An 11,085-nucleotide genomic window follows, 5' to 3' on the forward strand; every position below is an offset into this window, starting at 1 on the left:
AACATTTACAGTATGGTAGCACAATTAACAGTAATAAGCATCTTCTTGACCACCACACGGCTGACCATGGGGCGGCATCATCTGCGGCCACTATGCAGAGCGTCGCGGTGGCGGGGAGGTAAACACCGGCGTGGTGACGAACGGTGTCGACAAGACCAGACACGGCGTGGCAGCTTGCTCGGCGGTAAGGCTCGTGCGTGGTGGCGTGGAGAGGAGTGCCGACACCAACGATGGGTGCGCCGAGCCTGCGAGGGCTGCATCACCAGCCCGGTGTCGCGCATAATGTGGAAGGGAGCGCCGCGCTGATCTGGTGATGCGCCTGGTGAGGATGGGGCCGCCGCGCTGACCTACTGCTTGCAATGGCAAGGATGGTGCCGCCGCGCCGACCTACTACCTGCAGAGGAAACGACTGCCCTGCTTTGCCCGCTTCGTTGTGCTTGGAGAGGACGGATGCGCCAGATCTGGTGTCGCACTTGATGAAGACGGGAGGACTGGAGGAGCGGGCGCTCCGGTAACGCTCCCGACGAAGGAGCCGCGACGCCGTGCAGCCTGGGGAACGAGAAACTGCGGCGGAGGTTGGAGTCAGGAGGGGAAAGTGTTGTGCGGGATGGTCGGATGGGCTGATATGGGCCTGTTGGAGGCCTGATAGTTTAGTTTCTCTGGAGCTCACCCTTGGATCCGATATCAACGGCTTGGATGAAGAACTACAGAGACAAGTCCTCCAGCTCAACTGCAGACGATCTCGTTCCACGAAAAGATGGGCCCAGTGGTCTAGCCTGGCCACACCACGCGACGGCGCCGCGAGTCGGACAGAAAAGGGGGCACTAGAGCTGAGTTGTGGCCTATATGTGTGGGGTACACACAGCGGAGGCCATCTAGCCGACGGCGACATGCGTCCGGCGATCTCACCAGATCCACGGTCGTACCTGCCCCCGGCTTCTCCTCTCCCAAGCCGACCGCGAGGACAACTCCGTGCCCTCGGACGCCTTCTTCTCTGTCTCTAAACTCTAGGAGCTGCTGCATCTGGGGAGGGAAACGCGCCCAGTTTGCCGGGCACCAACACGGGCTGCCGCCACGTCGCCGGCATCTTCTTTCCTTGTGCGTGAAATCCCTCCTCCTTTCCTGTCAATCTCTCCCCTCTCCCACCGCTCCGCATATTGGAGATTCTGTCTGTGCGGATTGAAGGGTAGTACATTCTGAAAACTTTCGCTGCTAGTTGGGGTTGGGGACACCTGATGTTATAAGCATGACGCATGAACCTTCCGGCAACGATCGGTCCAGCCTACTTCTCGTAGTCGCGGCTACTTCATAGCTGGGCATCATGTGGATGGGCTTGCTAGTGGCTAGTGTATATTTCCTGCATATGAATTAGATTATCTCAACATATGAATTAGATTAAAAATTATCTCAAGTATTTGTAGATTATGTTTTTTTTCATAAATGTTTTCTTCAGTGGATTGGATGCTATAGTATGCTAGCTTTGGATCTGTTACTGTCCACATTTTATTATGTTTTCTTTCTCTCTCTCTGAAAAACTTCAAAGATAGCTTGTTGACAAATATGGATCAATGTATCTCATTCTTTTTGAAAGATGCTAAGTATCCAACTCAAGTGAACTTTGCTGCCGGGGTGAAAATGGTGTATAGATTCTTCATTGAGCAAAATGAAACTGTATGGAGTCTGCCCACCGTACGGACTAGTAGAGAAATAAAGTAAATGGTCACAACTGTGGGGTACTGCTGATCCTTTTCCGTTCAGTGGAAGATACATATAAGAATAGAAGTTTTTTTTTCCCGAATAACAATAGAAGGTTTCAAGTATGGAGAATAGTATAGTATAGAATAAAATTAAGTAGTGACAAAGGAACAAACATAGAGGTTACTGGTTGAACATTATTCTAAATTGGAGTCAAGTCGGTGAATAGAATAGCAGGCACAGTTACAATATCTCATTAGCTGTTTAACTGCTTCAAGCAATAATTGTACTAGTCCCTATATTCTGGTTCAGATGGACAGTTGGGCTGTGAGAAGTTACCACAACCAATTCACTTTATTCTGTTCTTCATTTGACGTTGAGTCACGACAAAGAGGATTTTTTTAGCCAAATGGCCAGGTGCTCTGCCGCTTCATTAGGTAGATAGCTAAAGCAATATTTACAGGAGGTTAACAATTAGGATTTTGGTTGTGCCCACTGCCAAGTAACAAAAATTGCTGCCGAACTCTATACATCACTTGAAACAGGTTCAGATTGGTAGCTCGCATGAATGATATTTGTGCCTTATGACGAACTGCTCGGACAGGTTAAGAAATCTAGCTCAGAATAACCTAATGCTTGACCTTGGCTTGAGTCGGCTTGCCTTAACTTGGAGCAATAATCCAATCTTGAGCAAAACTAGTATAGTGCACTACTTCTGAACACCTTTAAAGCCTGAGCACTCTGTAGTTGTCCTTTTTAAACGGGTTCCTCTTAATGTGACTTGTGACTTGGAGATGTAGTATTACTCCACTGTTTTGCAATGCAATCAATTTCTTTGGTGATGTTCATTGAATGATTTCTGATCAGATGATAACTTGTGTACCATCGTCTTTTAGTGTAACTTGGTTTCTCTGTTACCTAAAATTGAGATTAGGTTTTCCTCATGCAATCCTTTTTGTGCACCCTCGTCCACATGCAGGCTGCAGCAAGCAACTGGACTGGACACGCAGCACCAGTTTCCTCGCTTTTGAGATTCACCAATAGGATGATGGCCTCCAGCCACTCAGAGAACAATGCACAAGAAGGAGCAGCGCTGTTGACGACTCCTCACACAAACATAGCCATGATCATCCATTCGTTGCCCCTCGAGACCAGGTGGCCAACGCTCTCGGTTCGCCAGCATGCTAGCTTTTGGCTGGCTGAGGTAACATATTGAAGACAGGCTTTCCACTTGTCCATTCGTGCTTCGAGCCAAGGCCCACTGACGTATTCCTTGAAAGCTTCCCCAAGTCTGGCACCACTTGGCTCAAGGCCTTCATCTTTGCAACGCTCAAGCGGTCCACACATCTGCCATTCGATGGCGATCATCCACTGCGGCATTGCAGCCCCCACGACATCATCAGGTTCCTCGAAATTGAATTCAACACAAGGGATGAGTTTGAAGCGCTCCCTTCCCCGCGTGTGCTAGCCACACACCCTCCCTAGTCCTTGCTGCCTAACTGCATCACCGGGGAGCACTCAGGGTGTCGGATCATGTACATCTGCCGGGAACCCAAGGATGCTCTAGTCTCCTACTGGTTGTTCGCGAGGAAGTTGGCGCCTGGACTTGACTTCACGATCCAGGAGGCTTTGGAGCTGTTCTGTGAAGGCCGTTGTCCAGGTGGCCCTCAATGGCAGCATGTCCTCCAGTACTGGGAGGAGAGTGTGAGGAGGCCTGACAGGGTACTGTTCCTTAGATACGAGGAGATGCTACTTGAGCCAGAGAGTCACGTCAAGAAGCTAGCAAAGTTCATGGGTTGTGAGTTTTATGAGAAAGAGGAGGAGGGAGGGGTGGTGAATGCCATCGTGGAGCTGTGTAGCCTGGGCAAGTTGAAGGACGTGGAGGTGAACAGAAACAGAAGCTCTAGGTGGGGAGTCAAGAATGAAAGCTTCAGGAAGGGGATTTCTGGGGACCGGATCAATCACATGACGCGAGAGATGGCGCAGAGGATAGACAAGGTTATCGAGGATGCATTACAAGGGACTGGATTCACCTTTGCGAGCACAGCGTGAGCCACCCTTGGTTTATATACAGTATTGGTTGCAACTGTAGAATGTCAAGATCAACTAGTTTCGTCAGTATTGCTGCTTGCTGGTCGCAGATATCATACCACCTATGGTGAGCATTGTGCTTCAGAGTGATTGTTGGAAAATATGGAATCCATCCTGCCGGGAGTTACTTTATGCACAAATCATTTGTATAATAATAACTTCGTTGCAAATCATAGTTTGTGGCGTCTTGTCGCACAAAAACAGTATGGATTATACTATGTAAAATTCATGCAGTTGGCCAAAACGAGTATTCCACGAAAGAATAAGTAAAAAACATTTATAATTAAAAAGAGAAGGAAGAAAAAGAAGCAACCCAAATGAAACCAAAGAATAAATTCATGGCGTGCGCGGATTCCCAATTGGGCCTGACGGGCAGAATAGAAAAAGAGAGCGTGGCCGGGGGCGGCGAGTACAATATTGCCGCACGCAGACCGCGAGGACGAGGACCTCTCCGCGCCCGCCGACGCCCTCAGCAAGCAGGCCAGCCCCCTGTTCTGTTTCCAAGCATTGCGGGTTTGCAGTTGCAGCTGCATCTGGAGAAACGCGGGAAGTTCGCCGGCTGGCGACAGGCCCTGCCTCCACGTCGTCGCGGCGTGTGTGTTCTCGCCAGGTGCGCAAAACCCTTCCCGTCCCCCCTTCTTGTCATTCTCATCTCTCCCGCATTTCTATCTGGGGGAGGTCTGCCAATTGGGTTCGGCCCCCGCCCCCACGCCTCCACTGCCTGGCCGCCGCCGGAGCTCGACGCCGGAGGCCGGCGGAAGGCAAGGATGGCGGCGGCTGGGGTTCTTTCTCCTCCCTCATCCTCCTCCTCGTGATGGTGGGGGCATGCGCCTCGTGGCTGTTGGCGGCGTTGTCAGCAGCGACGGCGGTGGGTGCCAGAGCCGGCGACGGTGGTCGTTGACGGCCTCGACGTGCGGCGGTGTTACGCGAGCAGCGGAGTCAGGTCTGGCTCTACGTGGCCTGTTCGGAGGGGGTGGCGGCCGACGTAGCTGTGCGGCCGCCGCGTGCAGCCGCCGCGTCGATGCCCTTCTGAATGGGCTTCTGTGGGGCTGCGGGACAACGGCGATGGCGGTGCTGGTTGGCAGGGGTCCGAGCTTCTCGGTCTGATGTTCGTGCTTGAGGGTTCTTGGGCGAAAACCTTGGCGACGGCGACGCCGGTGGCGCCGCTTCCCTGTTGGGGGCGTCGTGCTTTCCCTCTAGCACTGATTATCGTTGCGGCTTCGATGCGTGGTGCGGGTTCGTGATTGGAAGTCGGAGCTGCTCTTCACCGGGTGTTTGAGGTTGGTAACGATGACCGGTGGCGGCCCGTCGGTGGATGGCTAGTGGGTGGCCTGCCATGGGAAATCGGAGCTGCTGGCAGCTTTTCTGCCATGCTCGGCAACGATGACCCATGGTAGTGTGTCATGTTTGTGCTCAGCTGCGTCGTGTGGGTTGGTTAGCCCTTTGGGTGCGTTTTGGCATCTCGTCTTCTTGTACATAATATTCTTTCGTCTTAATTGAGCAGTAGAACTCCTACCCTTGTTTCAAAAAAAATTAAGAGTCTATTTGTTAAAGTTCCAGAGAAGCTTTTAGGCTGAATGCAGGAGCTCTATCAAACAGTATTTTATACTTTTATAGTGAAGTGATTTTGTACCAACAGCTAGGACATGCTTTTATAGACGTATTTGCAGATTAAGATTTCTATTCTTGTGTTTGCACTATATATATGCTAGTTTTTGCAAAGGTTGAATCAAATGGACAGTGTTGGGTTGCCGAGAAATTGCCAGAACTACAGCTCACTGCTCTGCTTGACGCTTGGCCTTTCATTTGAGCCGGCTTGCCTACTTCGGACTTTGGAGCAATAATTCAATCTTTTGCAAGAACTAGTGTTGTGCTAAATTTCCGAACACCTTTGAAGCTTTATATCCTAGGATAGGATCCTTCCTGAGCAGTTCGGAGTGCAGCCTTGTTTCTTTCTGGGTACTTCTTAATGTGACTTGGACCTGTAGTATTGCTCCACTGTTTGGTGACTTGCAATGCAATCGATTTCAGTGGTAATGTTCATTGAATCATGTCTGATCAGATGGTGATGATTATGTGTGTCTCCGTTGCTCTTTTATATCTCAGTTAACATCTTGCTGTTATCTATTTTAAGCTGAGATCAGGTTTTCTGATTACATCCGTTTTGTGCACCCTCGTCCCATATGCAGGCTGCAACAAGCAACTGGAGGTGACGTCTCTTTTGAGATACAGCAGTAGGCCAGTAACACGATGGCTTTCAGGCAGTCGGAGGACGATGCACAAGAAGGTGCAACGCCGGTGACAATGCATCACGCCAACGTAGCCAAGATCATCCCTTCGCTGCCCCTGGAGATCAGGTGGCCACCGTTCCGGCTCCGCCATTACGCTGGCTTCTGGGTGCCAGAGGTAACAACATTGAAGATAGGCGTCCCGAACGTCCATTCCAGGTTCCAGCCGAGACCCACCGACGTGTTCCTTGCAAGCTACCCCAAGTCTGGAACCACTTGGCTTAAGGCCCTAGCCTTCGCAACGCTGAAGCGTTCCACACATCCGCCGTGCGACGACGACCATCCGCTGCGCCATTGCGGCCCTCATGACTGCGTCAAGTTCCTCGAAATTGGTATGAACACAGGGAATGAGTTTGACGCGCTTCCTCCCCCCCGTGTGCTGGCTACGCACCTTCCCTACTCCCTGCTACCCAACAGCATCACAGGTGAGCGCTCAGGGTGCCGGATCGTATACATCTGCCGGGAACCCAAGGATGTTCTGGTTTCTTACTGGTTGTTCACGAGGAAGGCGTCGCCGGCGTGGGGAGTTGATGCTTAGTCATTCACGATCCAGGAGGCATTCGAGCTATTCTGCCAAGGCCGCTGTCCTGATGGCCCCCAATGGCAGCATGTCCTCCAGTACTGGGAGGAGAGCGTGAGGAGACCTGACAGCAGGGTGTTGTTCCTTAGGTACGAGGAGATGCTCCTTGCGCCGGAGAGTCACGTCAAGAAGCTAGCAAGGTTCATGGGCTGTGAATTTTCCGAGGAGGAGGAGGAGGGCGGGGTTGTGAGCGCCATCGTGGAGCTGTGTAGCCTGGCCAAGTTGAGGGACATGGAGGTGAACAGAAATGGAAGCACTAGGATGGGGATCAAGAACGAAAGCTTCTTCAGGATGGGAGTTGCTGGGGACTGGAGCAATCACATGACGCCGGAGATGGCGCAGAGGCTAGACAAGATTGTCGAGGATGCATTGCAAGGGACTGGATTCACCTTTGCGAGCACAGCATGAGCCACTGCAGAATGCCAATGTCAACTCATTTTATCGGTATTGCTGGTTGGAGATCATACCACCCATGGTGAGCATTCATCTTCAGTGATGATGGAGGGAAAACATGGACTTCATCTAATCATCTTACCGGAAATAAATTATTGTATACAATTCGTTTGTATAACTTTGTTAAAAAACATAGTCTGCGGTGTCTTGTCACGCCAATAAAGCCATATCTGTTACTCCGTCCGTCTTAAATTATACGTCATTTTGGTTTATGCTATGTACCTAGATTACTCCCCCTTGCGTCCCAAACGACCTATAATTTTGTTCGAAGGGAGTATTATGTAAAGTTCATCATAAAATATGTGCCGTCACTGGTTACATTTGTCTTAATAAAATTCGTCATAAACTGATGGATCAGTTTGGGCAGACCTGAAGAAGTTGTTTGCTGTAGGGAGGAAGCTGTCCTTCTTAGTTAGGCATGTGTCTTTGGCCAGTAGTTTTACCTGGCGGTTTGTTCCCGTCGTTAGCTTGCTTGTTGATTTAGACGTGATACCTGTTACATGTATTGCTGTAATGCATGGGCTTTCACCTTGGATGCTGTAAACTGTTCCTCGTCTGATTGGAAGTTTGGAACGGCCTCGAACTGGTTTTTTCTCCCTAGTAATATTATAATATACTCCCTTCATTCTGAATTATAAGTCGCTTTGATTTTTTTATACATAGAATTTGCTACATTGAGATGTATCTAGGTGCATAGTAAAATGGATATATCAAAAAAAAGTCAGAGCGACTTGTAGTTTGGAACGGATAGAGCAGCAATACATGTCCTATGCTAACATATACTCCATTGAGATGAACCGTGGGAGCAAGTAAAGTTGCTTCCAGGTAGTAAGGTAGCTATTCCTTTTTCTAGAGCTATAACTTTAGTGTCGATGTCGATATCTTGCTTCTGTTTAAAAAGTTATTGCTGTAGAAAGGAGAACTGTATCACTCAATGTCGATTAGTCACTGTAACTAACTTATTATCCAACCTAAAGATAAAAAGTTATTGCTGTAGAAAGGAGAACTGTATCTGTTAGTGTCGATTAGTCACTGTAACTAACTTATCCAACCTAAAGATAAAAAGTTGTTGCTGTAGAAAGGAGAGCGGTATCACTCAATAATGTCGATTAGTCACTGTTACTGTCTTGTCGATAACTTGCATGATGCCTAGAGTATCATTTAGACTTCTTTCCTTCCAATAAGAAGAAATATATTTTTTTGTTTATTTTTAAAAAAGATGAAACATCCTCGAAGAAAACTTAAACCTAGCTGGCTAGCTACTGCGCAGTGCGCTCAAACCGCATCATCGGACACTGATTAAGCGAGGCGTACTTCCTAGAATCACGGGCCGAGCATTGTTATGGGCGGGCGAATGGTGGAACGGACACTGATTTCCGCAGCAGCAGCAGCAACAACCAATTGGGCCTGACGGGCAGAATACAAAAAGAGAACGTGCGTGCACGCCCGGCCGCCCGGGGGCTGCTTAGCGGCGACCGGCGAGTACAATATTTCCGCACGCAGACCGCGAGCGCGAGGACCTCTCCGCGGCCGCCAACGCCCTCCAGGCGTTGCAGCTGCATCTGGAGAAACGCAGCAAGTTCGCCGGCCGGCGACGGGCCCTGCTTCCACGTCGTCGGAGCGTGTGCGTGTTCTTGCCAGGTGCGCAGAATCCTTCCCCTTCCCCCCCTTCTTGTCATTCTCATCTCTTCCGCATTTCTATCTACTATACTCCTACTAGGGGAGGTTTGTCAGTTGGAAGCTGGAGACACTTGATGCAGTTCTCGTCGACGCTATTAGTTCATATCTGGGGCAGCATGCATGTATTTGTTACTAAAGTTTTACTTATTCGTGCATATGTTTACCTATACAATGATGATTGGCCTTGCTACTTATTAAGGGTCCGTTTGGCAAGAGTTCCAGAGCAATTTTAGGCCGAATGCAAGAGCTCTGTCAAACAGTATTTTATAATGAAGTGATTTTGTACCAACAGCTAGTACATGTTTTTATAGACGTATTTTGCAGATTAATATTTTCATTCCTGTGTTTGCACTATATCTATGCTAGTTTTTGCCAAAGGTTGGATTGTGACTTTTTAGCACCCACATTTTCTGATGATATATATATTTTTTTCCACAAAGATGAAACAATGTTTCACATATTCACATTCCGATACAAAAAGTTGAGCATCATCTGCAGCGAACCCTGCTGCAGGAATGAAAACAGTATGGAGTCTACCTACTGTAACTACGAGAGAAATAACTTTGGGTACTGCTGCTTTCCAAAAAATAACTATAGGGCACTGCTCATCCCTCTCCAGTTGGGTGGGAGATGCGTGTCTATAAAAAAAATCAAATGAAGGTAAAACTAAAATGAAAATTAAGCAGGGACAAAGGAACATAACATATGAATTACTGGTAGGTAAAGTCACTGAACAGACTAGCAGGTACAGTACATCTTTAGCTATTTAACGGCTTACATGCAAAATTTGTAGTAGTCCCTATACTCATACAATATACATACTTATGTGGTTCAAATGGACAGTTGGGTTGCCAAGAAATTGCCAGAACTATAGCTCACTGCTTGACGCTTGGCCTTCATTTGAGCCGGCTTGCCTACTTCAGACTTTGGAGCAATAATCCAATCGGCTGCAATACTAGTGTTGGGTTGAATTTCCTAACACCTTTGAAGCTTTGGGCGCAAGGGTTATGCGATGCGTGTGGGTTTCTCTCTCTAGGTGAGAGAGCGCCCCGCTCCGCCCGTCGGTGGCCACCGGCGACCACTCCGGTCCCGGCGTCCACCGCCTCATGCCACCGCCAAACGCTTTGCTGCTCAGAGCGGTCGCGCCATCCACCGCTGCCATGGAGCATGGCTCCTGCTCCCGCCGCTCCTAGGCTGACGAGGTGAATATGCCTGTTTAAAAACAAACTCGAGCAAAAGTTAAACTCTAGGTGCAGCACTGCCTCACTTGAGTGCGGTAGTGCCTCACTCCGGCTGCGGCACTGCCTCGCCCCTGCAGAGAGTTCAACACAAACCAAACTTGGTAGAGATGTGCTAGAGATATTCAGTGACGAGTTCACTAGGTACCTGCACTCACAAACACTCACAACCAAGTAGATCGAGTGGAACACAAATAATGGAATTCAAAACATAAAAACACAAGACACAAGATTTATCCCGTGGTTCAGCTCGCCACCAAGGCTTGCCTATGTCCACGTTTGTTGAGGCTTGCCACTAAGGCTTAGGGCTTTGCAACCCTTCCTCGTTCTCAAGTCAAGAGAGTGAACTCTTGAGATGAGGGGTTTCCACTAGATCAATTGGGGTAATACAAACTTTTCCGCGGCTCACCACAAGCTTCGGAGCTCGTCGGACAATGCCTAGCCGTCTTGGAGGCTTCACCTCCAAGAGTAACAAATGCGCAACGAAGATTGACGAAGCCCGACAAGTGCTCAAGGATTGGCTTGCTCTTAATTGCTCTTTAACACTTAATCAATCACTAATCACTCACTCTCACAAAGAGAGGGATTAAAGAGAGCTCACAAATGGCTTGGGAAGGGTTGGGAGTGATCTGAGCATCAGCAGCAACACTAGGAGGCGTGTGATGGGTATATATAGCCACCCCACTAAAACTAGCCGTTGTAGTTCAAAAACTAGCCGTTATGGTCTGTAAGGTGCGGCACTGCCGCACTTGACGCGCGGCAGTGCGGGGGTGCGGCACTGCTGCGAAAATTCGCGGCATTGCCGCAGTTCCCAGAAATAGTACAGGTCACCTCACGAAAAAAGCCATAACTTTGTACTCCGAACTCCGTTTTCAGTGATCTTAGACTTTTTGGAAAGCTTGTTTCAAGGGCTATCCAACCCAGCAGAGAACAAGCCCCAAGATCAACAAGTGCAAGTGTTGTGCTAATGTGTTTATCTCATGTTAGCACTTGGGTTTGGTTAGTTTGAGCACTTGAAACTTGTCTATGATTCGTATTGCATCTCCCTTGATAGTATGGC

General features: G+C 48.9%; 2 pseudogenes; both read left to right on the forward strand.

Moving 5' to 3' along the window:
- The first annotated feature begins 1,246 nt into the window (after nt 1–1,246).
- On the forward strand, nt 1,247–3,747 carry LOC136459887 (cytosolic sulfotransferase 10-like; annotated as a pseudogene).
- A 708-nt stretch (nt 3,748–4,455) lies between these two features.
- On the forward strand, nt 4,456–7,409 carry LOC136459888 (cytosolic sulfotransferase 5-like; annotated as a pseudogene).
- Nucleotides 7,410–11,085: the final 3,676 nt, after the last annotated feature.

Source organism: Miscanthus floridulus, chromosome 6, assembly GCF_019320115.1.
Source record: "Miscanthus floridulus cultivar M001 chromosome 6, ASM1932011v1, whole genome shotgun sequence".
Classification (NCBI taxonomy): Eukaryota; Viridiplantae; Streptophyta; class Magnoliopsida; order Poales; family Poaceae; genus Miscanthus; species Miscanthus floridulus.